At 42.0% G+C, this 20,509-nt stretch overlaps 1 long non-coding RNA gene across 1 annotated transcript; it reads right to left on the bottom strand.

Moving 5' to 3' along the window:
- Positions 1-7,717: 7,717 nt before the first annotated feature.
- Gm41720 lies at positions 7,718-19,661 on the bottom strand. Its single transcript, XR_877385.2, has 3 exons — positions 19,378-19,661; positions 18,686-18,852; positions 7,718-8,080 (listed from the first exon to the last, which is right to left on the bottom strand). It is a non-coding gene; the product is annotated as a predicted gene, 41720 (long non-coding RNA).
- Between the last annotated feature and the right edge of the window lie 848 nt (positions 19,662-20,509).

Below are 20,509 nucleotides of genomic sequence, written 5' to 3'. Positions count from 1 at the left end.
GATGGGCAGACAAACATAATTTCACATCTAACAACAAAAATAACAGGGAGTAACAATCACTTTTTCTTCATATCTCTTAATATCAATGGACTCAATTTCCCAATAAAAATACATAGATTAACATACTAGATAGGTAAACAGGACCCAGCATTTTGCTGCATACAGGAAACACACCTCAGTGAAAAGGAAAGACACTACCTCAGAGTAAAAGGTTGAAATACAATTTTCCAAGCAAATGGTCCCAAGAAAAAACCTGGAGTAGCCATTCTAATATCAGATAACCAAAAGTTATGTAAAAGGATGAGGAAGGACACTTCATACTGATCAAAGGAAAAATCTAACAAGATGAACTCTCAATTCTGGACATCTATGCTCCAAATGCAAGGGCACCCATATTCATAAAAGATGCTTTACTAAAACTCAAAGCACACATCGTACCCCACATAATCATAGTGGGAGACTTTAACACCCCACTCTCAGCAAAGTACATATCATGGAAACAGAAACAAAACAGAGATACAGTGAAACTAAGAGAAGTTATGAACCAAATAGATCTAAGAGATATTTATAAACATTTCATCCTAAAGCAAAAGAATAAATTTTCTTTTTAGCACCTCAGGGTACCTTCTCCAAAATTAACCATACAATTGCTCAAAAATCAGACCTCAACAGATATAAGAAGAATGAAATAATCACATGCACCCTATCAGATCACCACAGACTAAGGCTGTTCTTAAATTCCAACAAAAACAATGGAAAACACACATACACAGGGAAACTGAATGATAACTTGGTCAAGAAAGAAATAAAGAAAGAAAGAAATTAAAGACCTTTTAGAATTTAATAAAAATGAAGCCACAACATACCCAAACTTGTGGGACACAGTGAAAGCAGTCCTAAGAGGAAAACTCATAGCACTAAGTGCCTCCAAAAAGAAACAGAAGAGAGCTTACACTAACAGCTTGACAGTACACATGAAAGCTCTAGAACAAAGGGAAGCAATATACCCAGGAATAGTAGACAGTAGGAAATCAATTAAACTCAGGGCTAAAATCAACCAAATGGAAACAAAAAGAACTATACAAATAATCAACCAAACCAGGAGCTGGTTCTTTGAGAAAATCAACAAGATAGATAAACCCTTAGCCAGACTAACCAGAGGGCACAGAGACAGTATCGAAATGAAAAGAGAGACATAACAATGGAAACCATGAAAATTCAAAAAATATCATCAGATCCTACTACTAAGTTTATACTCAACTAAATTGGAAAATCTGGATGTAATGGACAATTTTCTAGACAGATACAAAGTGCTAAAGTTAAAACAGGATCAGATAAACCATCTAAACAGTCCCATAACCCCTAAAGAAATAGAAGCAGTCATTAATAGTCTCCCAAACAAAAAAAGCCCAGGACCAGAAGGGTTTATTGGTGAATTCTATCAGACCTTTAAAGAAGACTTAATACCAATTCTCTTCAAACTATTCCACAAAATAGAAACAGAAAGTACACTACCCAACTCATTCTATGAAGCCACAATTACTATTAAACCTAAACCACACAAAGATCAAATAAAGAGAACTTCAGACCAATTGTTCTTATGAACATTGATGCAAAAATACACAATAAAATTCTTGCCAACCGAATCCAAGAACACATCAAAATGATCATCCATCATGATTAAGTAGGGTCCATCCCAGGGATGCAGGGATGGTTCAATATACAGAAATCCATCAATGTAATCCACCACATAAACAAACTCAAACAAAAAAAAAAAAAAAAAAAAAAAAAACACATGATCGTTGCATTAGATGCTGAAAAAGCATTTGACAAAACTCAGCATACCTTCATGGTAAAAGTCTTTGAAAGATCAGTAAATCAAGGCCCATACCTAAATGTAGTAAAAGCAATATACAGCAAACCAGAAGCCAACATCAAACTAAATGAAGAGAAACTTGAGGCAATCCCACTAAAATCAGGGACTAGACAAGGCTGCCCACAATCTCCCTATCTATTCAACATAGTACTTGAAGTTCTAGCTAAGGCAATTAGACAACAAAAGAAGGTCAAACATCCAGAGACTGCCCCACCTGGAGATCCACCCATATAAAATCACCAAACTCAGACACTATTGTGAATGCCAACAAGAGCTTGCTGACAGAAGCCTGAGAGAGCTGTCTCCTGAGAGGCTCTGCCAGTGTCTGACAAATACAGAAGTGGATGCTCACAGCCATCCATTGGACTGAGCAATGGGTCCCCAATGAAGGAGCTAGAGAAAGGATCCAAGGAGCTGAAGGGGTTTGTAGCCCCATAGGAGGAACAACAATATGAACTAACCAGTACCCCCAGAGCTCTTAGGGACTAAACCACCAACCAAAGAATACACATGGTGCGAATCATGGCTCCAGCTGCATACATAGCAGAGAATGGCCTAGTCAGTCATCAATGGGAGGAGAGGCCCTTGGTCCTGTGAAGGCTCTATGCAACAGTGTAGGGGAATTCCAGGGCCAGGAAGCAGCAGTGGGTGGGTTAGTGAGCAGGGGGGGGGGGGTGGAGGAGGAGTTTGGAGGAGGAGCATTTCAGAGGGGGAAACCAGGAAAGTGCATAACATTTGAAATGCAAATAAAGAAAATATTTAATAAAAAATGTTTTTAAAAGTATACTATCATAAAAAAAGAAAATGTCTAATTTTTTTAAAAGGAGGTCAAAGGGATACAAATTCGAAAGTAAGGAGTCAAACTATTACTATTTGCAGATGATATGAACATATACTTAAATTACCCCAAAAATTCCACCAGAGAACTCCTAAAGCTGATAAACAACTTCAGCAAAGTGACTGGATATAAAATCAGTAGCCTTCCTCTACCTAAAGGGTAAACAGGCTGAGAAAGAAATTACAAAAATGACACCCTTCACAATAGTCACAAATAATATTACATACCTTGGTGTGACTATAACTAAGCAAGTGAAAGAGACAAGAACTTCAAGTCTCTGAAAAAAGAAATGGAAGAAGATCTCAGAAGACGGAAAGATTTCCCATGCTCGTGGATTGGCAGGATTAATATAGTAAAAATGGGCATCTTGTGCAATCTACAGATTCAATGCAATTCCCATCAAAATCCCAAATCAATTTTTCATAGAGTTAGAAAGAGGAATTTGCAAATTCATTTGGAATAACAAAAAACCCAGGATAGCTAAAACTACTCTCAACAATAAAAACAATCAACAATAAAAACTTCTGGAGGTATCACCATCCTAGACCTCAAGCTGTATTAGAGAGCAATAGTGATAAAGGAAAGGAAGGAAGAAAGGGAGGGAGGGAGGGAGGGAGGGAGGGAGAGAGAGAGAGAGGGAGGGAGGGAGGGAGGGAGGGAGGAAGGAAGGAAGGAAGGAAGGAAGGAAGGAAGGAAGGAAGGGAGAGAGAGAGAGAGAGAGAGGGAGAGAGAGAGAAAGGAAGGAAGAGAGAGAGAGAGAAAGGGAGGGAGGGAGGGAGGAAGGAAGGAAGGAAGGAAGGAAGGAAGGAAGGAAGGAAGGAAGGAAGGAAGGAAGGAAGGAAGAAAAACCCTGCATGGTATTGGTACAGAAACAGGCAGGAAGATCAATGGAATAGAACTGAAGACCCAGAAATGAACCCACACATATATGGTCACTTGATCTTTGACAAAGGAACTAAAACCATCCAGTGGAAAAAAGACAGCATTTTTAACAAATTGTGCTGGTTCGACTGGAGGTCAGCATGTAGAAAAATGCAAATGGACCCATTGTTAACTTCTGTACAAACCTCAAGTCCAAGTGGATCAAGGACCTCCACATAAGATCAGATACACTGAAACTTACAGAGGAGAAACTAGGGAAGAGCCTTGAACACATGGGTATAGGGGGGAAATTCCTGAACAGAACACCAAAGACTTATGCTGTAAGATCAAGAATTGACAAATGGAATGTCATAAAATTGCAAAGCTTCTGTAAGGCAAAGGACACTGTCAATAAGACAAAAAGGAAAAAGATCTTTACCAATCCTAAATCCGATAGGGGGCTAATATTCAATATATATAAAAAACTCAAAAAGTTAGTCTCCAGAGAACCAAACAAAACTATTACACAATGGAATTCAGAACTAAACAAAGAATTCTCAACTGAGGAATATCGAATGGTGGAGAAGCACCTAAAGAAATGCTCAACATCCTTAGCCATCAGGGAAATCCAAATCAAAACAACCCTGAGATTCCACTTCACACCAGTCACAATGACTAAGATAAAATATTCAAGTAACAGCAGATGCTGGTGAGGATGTGGTGAAAGAAGAACACTCCTCCATTGCTGGTGGGATCGCAAGCTGGTACAACCACTCTGGAAATCAGTCTGGCGGTTCCTCAGAAAACTGGACATAGTACTACCGGAAGATCCAGCAATACCTCTCCTGGGCATATACCCAGAAGATGTTCCAGCATGTAATAAGGACACATGCTCCAGCATATTCATAGCAGCCTTATTTATAATAGCAAGAAGCTAGAAAGAACCCAGATGTCCCTCAACAGAAGAATGGATACAGAAAATGTGGTACATTTACACAATGGTATACTGCTCATCTATTAAAAATTATGAATTCATGAAATTCTTAGGCAAATGGATAGAACTAGAAAATATCATCTTGAGTGAGGTAACCCAATCACGAAAGAACACACATGGTATGCACTCACTGATAAGTGGATCTTAGCCCAGAAAGTCCAAATAACTAGGATACAATTCACAGACCACATGAAGCTCAATAAGAAAGAAGACCAAAATGTGGGTGCTTAGGTTCTTCTTAGAAGGAAAACAAAATACTCACAGGAGCAAATATGTAGATAAAGTGTAGAGCAGAAACTGAAGGAAAGGCCACCCAGAGACTGTCCCACCTGGGGATTCATCCCATATACAGTTACCAAACCCAGACACTATTGTGGATGCCAAGAAGTACTTGCTGAAAGGAGCCTGATATAGCTGTCTCCTGAAAGGCCCTGCCATACCCTTACAAATACAGAGGCGGATGCTCACAGCCAACCATTGGACTGAGCATGGGGTCCCCAGTAGAGAAGGTAGAGAAAGGACTGAAAGAGTTGAAGGGGTTTGCAACATCATAGGAAGAACAACAATATCAACCAACCAGACCCCCTCCAGAACTCCCAGGGACTAAGCCATCAACAAATGAGTACACATGGCTCCAGCTGCATATGTAGCAGAGGATGGCCTTGTCGGCCATCAATGGGAGGAGAGGTCCTTGGTCCTATGAAGGCTCTATAGTTGCCCCAGTGTAGGGGAATCAAGGGGTTCAAGGGTGGGACTGGGTGGGTGGGTGGAGGAACATCCTCATAGAAGCAGGGGGAGGGAGGATGTGATAGGGTGTTTCTGGGAGGAGAGAAAACAGAAAAGGGGATAACATTTGCAATGTAAATAAAGAAAATATCAAATAAAAACTTAATAAAGTAATCTAAATAGAAAAATAAATAAAGTTGATACCATTCACTCTGCTGGAAAAGCGCTGTATTTACCAATAAAAAAAAAGAAATGAATCACAGCTATTATTGCCAGTACAATATAGCACTGGGAGACTGGGGCATTGGAATTTAAGGGAAAAAAGAATTGTAACATTTACAATAATAATAATAATAATAATAATAATAATAATATTATCAGACAGTAAAGTACATCTTTAAACATTCAAGTTAGGGGCTGGCGAGAGGGTTGACCACGTCAAAGAGCTTGCTGATAAGCCTGACAACATTAGTTTGATTCCCAGAACCCACATAATGGAAAGAAAGAACCCACTCCCGCAAGCTGTCCTTCTGACTTCAGTATGAGTTACTCATGCAACTGCACACAAAATAAACAATTGGAATCATTTTTAAATTCCATACCATAATCATCATAAACATTGGTGCATGTGAGCAATGTAAAGCGTAACCTCAGAACAAATTGCTTTCTCAAAGCCAGCATCTATTCTATATTTTTCTCTAATAGCAAATGTACAATGGTGTCTTTTTAGATCTGGGGGTCTTTGTGTGTAAAAATAGACTCAGATTAAATGGCAAAAGTTCCACACAGAACATCTTGTGGCTCAGGAATGACGCACAGGGGCACGGTGCTGTACTTTAAATCTTACCCTTGAGCAAATTCCAGACAGATGAAAGATATAAATATGAAAATATAAGATCATACAGCTATCTCCTTGGTGTAGATTTCTTTTTTCTTCCCTAAAAATGCTATCACATAGGAAAAATGTATAAAAGAAAAAAAATGATCGATCTGACTATGTGCGAACTCAAAATTTCAAAGTGATCAATTCAGCCTTGATCTCAGAGAAGCCAAAGGTAAAAGCCAGATGTGGTAGCACACATGTGTAATCCCAGCACCCTGGTACGTGAGGTGAGTAGGTCAAGATTTAGAAGCCAGTCTAGACTAGTTAAAACAAAGGCAAAGACCCACAGCCTAAGATTGAATGGAGCTCAGGAACTCTTAGTTAGGGGAAGGATTGAGGGCTGCAAAGGGGATAGAAACTCTATGGAAAGACCAACAGAGTCAGCCGGGCGTGTTGGCGCACGCCTTTAATCCCAGCACTTGGGAGGCAGAGACAGACAGATTTCTGAATTTGAGGCCAGCCTGGTCTATAGTGAGTTCCAGGACAGCCAGAGCTATACAGAGACACCCTGTCTTGAAAATAAATAAATAAATAAATAAATAAATAGATAAATAAATAAATAGAAAGACCCTTGGAGCTCTCAGAGACTGAGCCACCTACCAAAGAGCAGACATGGGCTGGACATATGTAGAAGATGTACAGCTCAGTATCCATGTGGGTTCCCCAACAACAGGAGCAGGGGCTGTCCCTAAAGCTGTTGCCTGTCTGTGGAATCCACTTCCCTAACTGGGCTGCTTTGAGTGGTCTTGGTGGGAGAGGATATGCCTAGCCCTGTAGAGACTTGATGTGCCAGGGTAGGGTGGGAACACCCAGTAGGCTCCTACCCTCTCAGAGAAGGTGATGATGGTGGGGAGATAGATTGTGTGAGGGGGGACTGATGGAGGCAGTGATCGGGATGTTTAAATGAATAAACTAATTAACGGGAAAAAATAAACTTTATTAAAAGGGGCGGGGCTGAAGAAATGGCACTGGCTTCTCTTCCAGAGGTCCTGAGTTCAATTGCCAACAATAACATGGTGGCTTACAGCCATCTATAATGTGTCCTGATGCCCTCTTCTGGAATGCAGGTGTACATGCAGAGACCACTCATACATAAAACAAAAAGGAAAAAATTCTCTAGGAGCTGGAGAGATAGCTCAGTGGTTAAGAGTCCTCGTCCAGAGGACCCAAGTTTGATTACCAGAACCAACATCAGGTGGCTCACAACCATCTGTAACGTCAGCTCCAAGGGATCTGACATGTCTGGTCTCCATAGTGACTGACACTCAAATCTACATTCACACGTAAATACAATTAAAAATAAAGAAAACAGTAGGGTGAATTCTAGAAGCCATGAAGAATAGAGTATTAGGAGACACTCAGAAAACTTAGTCAGTGGGTACTGCGTCACAGAAATAAGCAGTCTGATGTGCTCTTACACAGTAGGGCAACTTTCGTCTTTGTAATTTCTGTGTATCATAAAACACTAGAGAAAACTGTGTTGAATGATTGCACCGAAAAGAAATGACAAATGACTGAGGAGACACTTAAGCATTTAAATGTCTATTCAAACTGATTTATTAAGCCTCGTTTAAACATTATAAGATGAATACACACTCCAGAACATCACATAGTACCCCATAGATATATGTAACTTTTACGATCAGTTAAAAAGTAATATAAAAATTTAAAGAGTACACCAGGATTCCAGAGCTCCTTTTTCATGGAGACTATAGACAGTTGTGTCATTCCCCCACCTAACAACAGAAGGGGGAAAAAAAAAACCTACAAAATTGAAATTGCCATGGAGATGAACCTGCTGGACATCCAAGGGTAGGTTCCAGAGAGGCAGGCTCTTCCAAGAGAGGCAAGACAGGGCAACCATGTGACTTCTGGCCCAGCAATGGAGAAATAAGGAGCTCCCTGCAAACACAGAAGAAGAAATCCATGAGAATTTTCAGTTCACCAAGGAAATTCATCAAGAAATCGGTCAACACAGGAGGATCATTAGAAAAGAGATCTGACCTCCAAACTCATGGAAAATGAGTATTCTCTTATGTCCCCTCCCCCGGAACAAGAAGAAATGTAAAAATAAAAATAAAAGGCTAGGAGGCAGCACCCTTTGTGGGCCGGGGACAGCCAGCCACCGTCCGGACCGGAGGACAGGTGCCCGTCCGGCTGGGGAGGCAGCCTAAGCCACAGCAGCAGCGGTCGCCATCTTGGTCCGAGACCCGCCGAACTTAGGAAATTAGTCTGAACAGGTGAGAGGGTGCGCCAGAGAACCTGACAGCTTCTGGAACAGGCAGAAGCACAGAGGCGCTGAGGCAGCACCCTGTGTGGGCCGGGGACAGCCGGCCACCTTCCGGACCGGAGGACAGGTGCCCACCCGGCAGGGGAGGCGGCCTAAGCCACAGCAGCAGCGGTCGCCATCTTGGTCCGGGACCCGCCGAACTTAGGAAATTAGTCTGAACAGGTGAGAGGGTGCGCCAGAGAACCTGACAGCTTCTGGAACAGGCGGAAGCACAGAGGCGCTGAGGCAGCACCCTTTGTGGGCCGGGGACAGCCAGCCACCATCCGGACCGGAGGACAGGTGCCCGCCCGGCTGGGGAGGCGGACTAAGCCACAGCAGCAGCGGTCGCCATCTTGGTCCGAGACCCGCCGAACTTAGGAAATTAGTCTGAACAGGTGAGAGGGTGCGCCAGAGAACCTGACAGCTTCTGGAACAGGCGGAAGCACAGAGGCACTGAGGCAGCACCCTTTGTGGGCCGGGGACAGCCAGCCACCGTCTGGACCGGAGGACAGGTGCCCGCCCGGCTGGGGAGGCGGCCTAAGCCACAGCAGCAGCGGTCGCCATCTTGGTCCGGGACCCGCCGAACTTAGGAAATTAGTCTGAACAGGTGAGAGGGTGCGCCAGAGAACCTGACAGCTTCTGGAACAGGCGGAAGCACAGAGGCGCTGAGGCAGCACCCTGTGTGGGCAGGGGACAGCCGGCCACCTTCCGGACCAGAGGACAGGTGCCCGCCCGGCTGGGGAGGCGACCTAAGCCACAGCAGCAGCGGTCGCCATCTTGGTCCGGGACCCGCCGAACTTAGGGAATTAGTCTGAACAGGTGAGAGGGTGCGCCAGAGAACCTGACAGCTTCTGGAACAGGCGGAAGCACAGAGGCGCTGAGGCAGCACCCTTTGTGGGCCGGGGACAGCCAGCCACCGTCCGGACCGGAGGACAGGTGCCCACCCGGCAGGGGAGGCGGCCTAAGCCACAGCAGCAGCGGTCGCCATCTTGGTCCCGGGACTCCAAGGAACTTAGGAATTTAGTCTGCTTAGGTGAGAGTCTGTACCACCTGGGAACTGCCAAAGCAACACAGTGTCTGAGAAAGGTCCTGTTTTGGGCCTTCTTCTTCGGCCAGGAGGAGGTCCAAATACAAGATATCTGCGCACCTTCCCTGTAAGAGAGCTTGCCAGCAGAGAGTGCTCTGAGCACTGAAACTCAGAGGAGAGAATCTGTCTCCCAGGTCTGCTGATAGACGGTAACAGAATCACCAGAAGAACAATCTCTAAACAGAGTCAACTATAACTACTAACTCCAGAGATTACCAGATGGCGAAAGGTAAACGGAGGAATCTTACTAACAGGAACCAAGACCACTCACCATCACCAGAACCCAGCACACCCACTTCGCCCAGTCCAGGGAACCCCAACACACCTGAGAACCTAGACCTAGATTTAAAAGCATATCTCATGATGATGGTAGAGGACATCAAGAAGGACTTTAATAAATCACTTAAAGAAATACAGGAGAACACTGCTAAAGAGTTACAAGTCCTTAAAGAAAAACAGGAAAACACAATCAAACAGGTAGAAGTCCTTACAGAAAAAGAGGAAAAAACATACAAACAGGTGATGGAAATGAACAAAACCATACTAGACCTAAAAAGGGAAGTAGACACAATAAAGAAAACTCAAAGCGAGGCAACACTAGAGATAGAAACCCTAGGAAAGAAATCTGGAACCATAGATTTGAGCATCAGCAACAGAATACAAGAGATGGAAGAGAGAATCTCAGGTGCAGAAGATTCCATAGAGAACATCGGCACAACAATCAAAGAAAATGGAAAATGCAAAAAGATCCTAACTCAAAATATCCAGGAAATCCAGGACACAATAAGAAGACCAAACGTACGGATAATAGGAGTGGATGAGAATGAAGATTTTCAACTCAAAGGTCCAGCAAACATCTTCAACAAAATTATTGAAGAAAACTTCCCAAATCTAAAGAATGAGATGCATATGAACATACAAGAAGCCTACAGAACTCCAAATAGACTGGACCAGAAAAGAAATTCCTCCCGACACATAATAATCAGAACATCAAATGCACTAAATAAAGATAGAATACTAAAAGCAGTAAGGGAAAAAGGTCAAGTAACATATAAAGGCAAGCCTATCAGAATTACACCAGATTTTTCACCAGAGACTATGAAAGCCAGAAGAGCCTGGACAGATGTTATACAGACACTAAGAGAACACAAACTGCAGCCCAGGCTACTATACCCAGCCAAACTCTCAATTATCATAGAGGGAGAAACCAAAGTATTCCACGACAAAACCAAATTCACGCATTATCTCTCCACGAATCCAGCCCTTCAAAGGATAATAACAGAAAAAAACCAATACAAGAACGGGAACAACGCCCTAGAAAAAACAAGAAGGTAATCCCTCAACAAACCTAAAAGAAGACAGCCACAAGAACAGAATGCCACCTTTAACAACTAAAATAACAGGAAGCAACAATTACTTTTCCTTAATATCTCTTAACATCAATGGTCTCAACTCGCCAATAAAAAGACATAGACTAACAAACTGGCTACACAAACAAGACCCAACATTTTGCTGCTTACAGGAAACTCATCTCAGAGAAAAAGATAGACACTACCTCAGAATGAAAGGCTGGAAAACAATTTTCCAAGCAAATGGTATGAAGAAACAAGCAGGAGTAGCCATCCTAATATCTGATAAGATTGACTTCCAACCCAAAGTCATCAAAAAAGACAAGGAGGGACACTTCATTCTCATCAAAGGTAAAATCCTCCAAGAGGAACTCTCAATTCTGAATATCTATGCTCCAAATACAAGAGCAGCCACATTCACTAAAGAAACTTTAGTAAAGCTCAAAGCACACATTGCGCCTCACACAATAATAGTGGGAGACTTCAACACACCACTTTCACCAATGGACAGATCATGGAAACAGAAACTAAACAGGGACACACTGAAACTAACAGAAGTGATGAAACAAATGGATCTGACAGATATCTACAGAACATTTTACCCTAAAACAAAAGGATATACCTTCTTCTCAGCACCTCATGGTACCTTCTCCAAAATTGACCACATAATAGGTCACAAATCAGGCCTCAACAGATTCAAAAATATTGAAATTGTCCCATGTATCCTATCAGATCACCATGCACTAAGGCTGATCTTCAATAACAAAATAAATAACAGAAAGCCAACATTCACATGGAAACTGAACAACACTCTTCTCAATGATACCTTGGTCAAGGAAGGAATAAAGAAAGAAATTAAAGACTTTTTAGAGTTTAATGAAAATGAAGCCACAACGTACCCAAACCTTTGGGACACAATGAAAGCATTTCTAAGAGGGAAACTCATAGCTATGAGTGCCTTCAAGAAAAAACGGGAGAGAGCACATACTAGCAGCTTGACAACACATCTAAAAGCTCTAGAAAAAAAGGAAGCAAATTCACCCAAGAGGAGTAGACGGCAGGAAATAATCAAACTCAGGGGTGAAATCAACCAAGTGGAAACAAGAAGAACTATTCAAAGAATTAACCAAACGAGGAGTTGGTTCTTTGAGAAAATCAACAAGATAGATAAACCCTTAGCTAGACTCACTAAAGGGCACAGGGACAAAATCCTAATTAACAAAATCAGAAATGAAAAGGGAGACATAACAACAGATCCTGAAGAAATCCAAAACACCATCAGATCCTTCTACAAAAGGCTATACTCAACAAAACTGGAAAACCTGGACGAAATGGACAAATTTCTGGACAGATACCAGGTACCAAAGTTGAATCAGGATCAAGTTGACCTTCTAAACAGTCCCATATCCCCTAAAGAAATAGAAGCAGTTATTAATAGTCTCCCAGCCAAAAAAAGCCCAGGACCAGACAGGTTTAGTGCAGAGTTCTATCAGACCTTCAAAGAAGATCTAACTCCAGTTCTGCACAAACTTTTTCACAAGATAGAAGTAGAAGGTATTCTACCCAACTCATTTTATGAAGCCACTATTACTCTGATACCTAAACCACAGAAAGATCCAACAAAGATAGAGAACTTCAGACCAATTTCTCTTATGAACATCGATGCAAAAATCCTTAATAAAATTCTCGCTAACCGAATCCAAGAACACATTAAAGCAATCATCCATCCTGACCAAGTAGGTTTTATTCCAGGGATGCAGGGATGGTTTAATATACGAAAATCCATCAATGTAATCCATTATATAAACAAACTCAAAGACAAAAACCACATGATCATCTCGTTAGATGCAGAAAAAGCATTTGACAAGATCCAACACCCATTCATGATAAAAGTTCTGGAAAGATCAGGAATTCAAGGCCAATACCTAAACATGATAAAAGCAATCTACAGCAAACCAGTAGCCAACATCAAAGTAAATGGAGAGAAGCTGGAAGCAATCCCACTAAAATCAGGGACTAGACAAGGCTGCCCACTTTCTCCCTACCTTTTCAACATAGTACTTGAAGTATTAGCCAGAGCAATTCGACAACAAAAGGAGATCAAGGGGATACAAATTGGAAAAGAGGAAGTCAAAATATCACTTTTTGCAGATGATATGATAGTATATATAAGTGACCCTAAAAATTCCAACAGAGAACTCCTAAACCTGATAAACAGCTTCGGTGAAGTAGCTGGATATAAAATTAACTCAAACAAGTCAATGGCCTTTCTCTACACAAAGAATAAACAGGCTGAGAAAGAAATTAGGGAAACAACACCCTTCTCAATAGCCACAAATAATATAAAATATCTCGGCGTGACTCTAACGAAGGAAGTGAAAGATCTGTATGATAAAAACTTCAAGTCCCTGAAGAAAGAAATTAAAGAAGATCTCAGAAGATGGAAAGATCTCCCATGCTCATGGATTGGCAGGACCAACATTGTAAAAATGGCTATCTTGCCAAAAGCAATCTACAGATTCAATGCAATCCCCATTAAAATTCCAACTCAATTCTTCAACGAATTAGAAGGAGCAATTTGCAAATTCATCTGGAATAACAAAAAACCGAGGATAGCAAAAACTCTTCTCAAGGATAAAAGAACCTCTGGTGGAATCACCATGCCTGACCTAAAGCTTTACTACAGAGCAATTGTGATAAAAACTGCATGGTACTGGTATAGAGACAGACAAGTGGACCAATGGAATAGAATTGAAGACCCAGAAATGAACCCACACACCTATGGTCACTTGATCTTCGACAAGGGAGCCAAAACCATCCAGTGGAAGAAAGACAGCATTTTCAACAATTGGTGCTGGCACAACTGGTTGTTATCATGTAGAAGAATGCGAATCGATCCATACTTATCTCCTTGTACTAAGGTCAAATCTAAGTGGATCAAGGAACTTCACATAAAACCAGAGACACTGAAACTTATAGAGGAGAAAGTGGGGAAAAGCCTTGAAGATATGGGCACAGGGGAAAAATTCCTGAACAGAACAGCAATGGCTTGTGCTGTAAGATCGAGAATTGACAAATGGGACCTAATGAAACTCCAAAGTTTCTGCAAGGCAAAAGACACTGTCTATAAGACAAAAAGACCACCAACAGACTGGGAAAGGATCTTTACCTATCCTAAATCAGATAGGGGACTAATATCCAACATATATAAAGAACTCAAGAAGGTGGACCTCAGAAAATCAAATAACCCCCTTAAAAAATGGGGCTCAGAACTGAACAAAGAATTCTCACCTGAGGAATACCGAATGGCAGAGAAGCACCTGAAAAAATGTTCAACATCCTTAATCATCAGGGAAATGCAAATCAAAACAACCCTGAGATTCCACCTCACACCAGTGAGAATGGCTAAGATCAAAAATTCAGGTGACAGCAGATGCTGGCGAGGATGTGGAGAAAGAGGAACACTCCTCCATTGTTGGTGGGATTGCAGGCTTGTACAACCACTCTGGAAATCAGTCTGGCGGTTCCTCAGAAAATTGGACATAGTACTACCGGAGGATCCAGCAATACCTCTCCTGGGCATATATCCAGAAGAAGCCCCAACTGGTAAGAAGGACACATGCTCCACTATGTTCATAGCAGCCTTATTTATAATAGCCAGAAACTGGAAAGAACCCAGATGCCCCTCAACAGAGGAATGGATACAGAAAATGTGGTACATCTACACAATGGAGTACTACTCAGCTATTAAAAAGAATGAATTTATGAAATTCCTAGCCAAATGGATGGACCTGGAGAGCATCATCCTGAGTGAGGTAACACAATCACAAAGGAACTCACACAATATGTACTCACTGATAAGTGGATACTAGCCCAAAACCTAGGATACCCACAATATAAGATACAATTTCCTAAACACATGAAACTCAAGAAAAATGAAGACTGAAGTGTGGACACTATGCCCCTCCTTAGAAGTGGGAACAAAACACCCATGGAAGGAGTTACAGAAACAAAGTTTGGAGCTGAGATGAAAGGATGGACCATGTAGAGACTGCCATATCCAGGGATCCACCCCATAATCAGCATCCAAACGCTGACACCATTGCATATACTAGCAAGATTTTATCGAAAGGACCCAGATGTAGCTGTCTCTTGTGAGACTATGCCGGGGCCTAGCAAACACAGAAGTGGATGCTCACAGTCAGCTAATGGATGGATCACAGGGCTCCCAATGGAGGAGCTAGAGAAAGTATCCAAGGAGCTAAAGGGATCTTCAACCCTATAGGTGGAACAACATTATGAACTAACCAGTACCCCTGAGCTCTTGACTCTAGCTGCATATGTATCAAAAGATGGCCTAGTCGGCCATCACTGGAAAGAGAGGCCCATTGGACACGCAGACTTTGTGTGCCCCGGTACAGGGGAACGCCAGGGCCAAAGGGGGGGAGTGGGTGGGTAGGGGAGTGGGGGTGGGTGGGTAAGGGGGACTTTTGGTATAGCATTGGAAATGTAAATGAGCTAAATACCTAATAAAAAATGGAAAAAAAATAATAAAAGGCTAAAGGAAGGCCAGGACAATAAAAAGAGAAATTAAATTGTGCGGTTGCACACCAAGGAGACACCAGCTGTTTTTGACAGGGCAAGAAGCAGACACCATGGCTGCCAGCAGGGTGCAGCAAACTCTCTTGCCCCAGTTCCTAGGCCCATAACCAATGTCTCTGAGGAGAGATAAAGAGAAGTCTTCCCATGCATTGCCTCACGGAAAGGCTCAGAAAACTCTCATTGCCTGAACTTCCCACACATGTACCTGTGTGACCTTAGGGAACATAAGATGACCGGTGAAAGACCTTGCCAAGATTGCACCCTGGGGACCTTCCTCTAGAAGGTTGTGACAAACACTCCCTTCCAGGAATGACCCAGCAAAATAAGCTTTATGAGGAGGAAGCCCCGACAGCAAGGCAGGTGCAGATAACAACCAAAAATGTTTCAGTTCCCTCTTCTGGTGACTAAGACCTCACCTCACCTGGGGCCACAAATGCTGAGAAAGGTCAGTGCTGGCCACCAATGGGCTTAAACCAACTCATGCTGTTACCAAAGTCTACCCTCAAACTGTATAAAAAGTGTGTGCTTAAGATGTTCAGGGTCACCTCTGCCCCAATTGCAGGACAGCCCCAGGATGCTGGATCAATAAACCTCTTTCTTGCTTGTTGCATCTATCTCCATCTCTGTGTCTATGAGTGGGACATCCTGGATGTAAGGCTCTTCAGATCTTACATACCCACCTCCACCCTTCTAGACAAGCACAGCAACTTTAACTCATGTTAGCACTTTTATCAATCTAGGTAGTATTTGTATAATGCACAAGGAACTACTTCGAAGACGTGATTCAGTGACATTGACACATTCACAGGGTTACAACAATCACCACAATCTAATTCCAAAATATTTATTTCATCCCACCCTAGGGAAAAAAGCCAATTAAGCAATCTCTCTTCATCCCAAAGTGACTGCAGCCATTTTGGAGTCTATAGACTTCTCTATTTTAGATATCTCCCTTAAATAGAATTATATAAAGCGCAATCTTTTGTGTCCAGACTCTTCCACATAACCGATTATTTTTTAAACCCCTTGGTGTTGTAGCATGTATGAGTCCTTGCTGCTTTTAAAGGTTAAATAGTACTCCATAGTTTAGATGGCCTGTGATTGGGCAATTCATTCATCTCTTGCTAGGCATTCATTTACTGCCACCTTCTACCACTGCTGTGAATACTCACCTTCATATTTCCAGTCTAGTTGTTCTCTCTACCCACAATGCTCTCCAGTTCAATCTCTGACACAAGGCTCTTGCTTGTCATTCAAGTCTCAGCACCAGTGTCATCTCTTCACATCATTCTTCTATAGCCCCATGTCCAATGGCCTTCCACTCCCTGGCCACCCAAGTTGTCAGCCAAGCACTTCTCCCGGTCTACCATGATGCAGTGCACCTGAATACTGGCTTTCCCTCTAGAGAAAAATAGGGGAATTGTCCCTCATGAAAGGGGCTTTTTGTCTTGTTTTTTGTACTCTGCATCCTTCAACTCCTTAAACAATTTATAGAAAGTAGTGGCTGCTTAGTCATCTGTTAAATGAATGAATAAATAGATAAAATACTCAACACATTTTCCACAATACTGCTCTTTGCTTGGAAACATGAAGCAAAGATAATTCATTTATCTGCAAGATTAAAGCATATACTAAATTTATGTCTGTTTTTCTAAATTCATTGTCTTAAGTCCCTTACCTATATTTAGCATCCAAAGGGTGACCAACAATTGCTTTTCCTCTCAAGATGTCCAACAAAGTATTCTAGCAGATTTTCTCAGATTATGCTCAAATCCCTTACTGTCAGCAGTGAACAGTTTGGCCTTCTGCTAAACATCACTAAAGTGCAAAGATCCATGAATGAATCAGATAAACAGCAAACGTAAGGAGTCTTCAAGTGAGAATTAGGCGATATGCAGAGAAACTTATCTAGGATCGGAATGCAATCAGAAAGCAAGCAAAGCAGAGTGCGGCCTGCTGTCCAGCCTAGGCAGGCTTAGAGGTGATGATAAGGTCAAAACAAGTTCAGACAGTTTAATGGAGGTGAGGGGTGAGCTGGTGGGTAAGGTCAGGTTGATATAAGGAGGAATAGGGTGGTTTGGGCCTCTCTGTGGCCTCTATGCTGCTCAGGAAAGAAAACATGACCAAATCCTAGGGACAAAGTCCAGCTCAACACAAAGCAATAGGCAAAGCCTGTGATTCAGAGACAGCAGCTCAGCTGAGGCTCACTTCTGGGGCATTCATTGCCTGCCTAGCTAGCACAGTTTGACTTTCACTTCCGACTGCTGTAGACTACCACCATGCAACTCAGCAATATTAGAAACTGGCTCCAGGGAGAAAGAGAAGCATTAGTGATTTCTCTCAAGAGGAAAGAGGGCAGAGATCAATGCTGTCAATTATATAGATGTGGGCAAAACTGATCCCTAACAACAAAGGGCTTACCATGGAGCTGTGAGAGACCGGTGTAGCAGTAGACACATGGAAACTAAAAGCAGTACAAAGAAGGGGGAAATATTTTAGGCTGAAAATGACAGCTGGGACAAGTCTTTGAAGCCATGAAGGCAGTCTTAAGATTCTGCTAGATAGGCATGGGGCAGTCATTGTGGGTTTTGAACATCATCAGAGTCACATTGTAAGATATATGGGTCTGATTGTATGGTGTGTAAAGAAACTGGTGCGTGGTCTTACAGATACATGGTTCGGACATTATTTTTCTATTTCTCTTTGCAGTTTTTCCCATCTTCCCCTTGCTCCTGACTCTGCTTTGTCTCATGAACCAGCATTCTTGACCCTTGATGTTCCAAAAGACAGTGAAATATCAAACAGCACACATTGGATCTGAACACAGCAACCACGGGTGTCTACTTGTAACCAGTGGATCTTATGACCAAAACCAAACCTCAAATTCCTTTAGTGACTTTCTCAAGATTGATGGCGCATTTCACTATATCTCGTGGCCAAAGTCCAGAAATTCTTACTAGTGAGCAAACTCTTGGAAGACATTAATTTGATAATTTGTATCTCTAAATCTAAGAATAAATTAAGGTTGAAAAATCACAGAAGTAAAAGAAACTCTTTTAGTGAAGTCAATGGAAGTGTAAGTTAGTTACATGTAGGCTGATTTATTTAAACACCCAAGCACCAAGTCTTACTAAATAAACTGCCTCTGGTCATGGTCTTTCCAACCATTTGAGCCTACTGAAAATGAATTTTTAACTCACAGCAACATATGTACACCACGTGCCTCCTTGACGACAGTGGAGGTGGAATGCCTGTTTGCCAGCCCAGTTTCTTCCTCTCCTGTTGGGATTATGTTCATGTTTCTCATTGCTTTTGAGTGCGTTGTTCTGTTCTGTCCTATGCTGAGGAGGCTTGAGAGCCTGGTGTTCTAGGAAAGAGTAACAACAATGTCAGTCTAACAACAAAGACAGCCATCAGTAAGGATAACACTATGCATGGGTCTATCACAGCAACACTAATTGCAACATGACCACAAAGCTCTGGGGCTAAAAACAGAAGAGATGCTGAGTCTCCCTCCAGCAGCATTAGCGTCCATAAATGCAAGCAAACAGTTGGAGGTTTCCAATAGAAATCCTATTTGGAGGGACTTTATAATGCAGCACTTGTGATCCACCGTGGACTTCAACTTGACCCAAAAGGCCCCAGGCATATAAACATAATCAGTTCACTCCGAGTTACAATAAAAAGCGGGCAACAAATATAAACTGCAATCATTCACAAATGGCTGTGTTTAAAAGTGACATTTTACAAGTGGCCATTCCTCAGGTGGCCCTTCTGCCGTCGTCAGTACTGTGGCCATCACCATCCATCATCCATGGAGAATTGTGGAAAGCAGGAGCCATAACCTGCGAGGCTCTCAGAAAGAATATGTTATTTTAGGCCAGGTAGCTACCTGATGTTTCAAAGCTACAGAATTGGTCTCCATCTTCAGGTTTTATTCCTACTCAATGTCTGAAATGTGCATTTGCAGCACACATGACATTTGCAATGCATTTTGCAGCAGCCTCGGCCTTCTCTTTCCCCACAGCCGCTGATCTCCTGGTGATGACTGGAGGCCACAATTAACCAACCAGCTGCCCTTGGCCAGCACTGCTCCGGGTATTCATAGTCCATCAGATGAGTCTCAACATGTCATTACTATTGCTAAGCAACAACTGGCTAGAGCCAGCCCTGGCTAAAGAAAGCAAGTGGAGTTTCAGAAAGTCTAAAAAAAAATAAATAATAAACTAAAAATGATCGTTCTGCAAAAACCCAGCCAAAAAAAAAAAAAAAAAAAAAAAAAAAAAAAAAAAAAAAAAAAAAAAAAGAAGCCTTGCTGGTGAAAACAGTAACAATGACAGCTATTTCTTTCTTTTTTTTTTTTAACATATTCACAAATAAGAAACTCAGATTTGCTCCCTTGACATGTGTCAGTCAAACTGATAGGGAAGGTGTACTCAACCTACACATATTGGCTAATAATTTACACATAGTCAGAGTCACAATTATGAAAATTTAGGATACAATTCCCATCTAAAGATGTTTATAGTACAGTTGTAAAAAAGCAAATATATACATGAAACTGTGTGAGTAGGAGGAGAATAATTCAAGATGAAAGTTGAGAGAAAAAAAAAAGAAGTAGATGGGATGGTGAGGGAAGAGTCGGGGAGACTGTCACTAACTACTGTGGGCAGAAAGGTACACATTCCTAATGGGAGTGCCCATGTTCGAGGGTTCAAGTGAATGAGGAGTGGTGAGCTATGCTGTCTTATAGCCTTACAGTATTCATGTAAGCACTAAAAAGTCACTGTTTACCTGAACATCTTCCCCTTCTCATTTGGGGTGATCACTCCGAAAGGTGTTTCATAATGGCAGCATTTACAACCCAGAGGACTTGACATCACAAATGTGCAGGTAAAAAAAACTCATTGATACCATGACCGACCCTGCCTAAGACCTACAGATGAGAAGTATGATGTAGCAAGCTCCCTAGATGATTCCGACATGCATCCACATCTCATAGCACTGTCGTAAAGTTTGCCTGA

Source organism: Mus musculus, chromosome 18 (genome assembly GCF_000001635.26).
Source record: "Mus musculus strain C57BL/6J chromosome 18, GRCm38.p6 C57BL/6J".
Classification (NCBI taxonomy): domain Eukaryota; kingdom Metazoa; phylum Chordata; class Mammalia; order Rodentia; family Muridae; genus Mus; species Mus musculus.
This window is presented reverse-complemented; position numbering and strand designations above follow the sequence as displayed.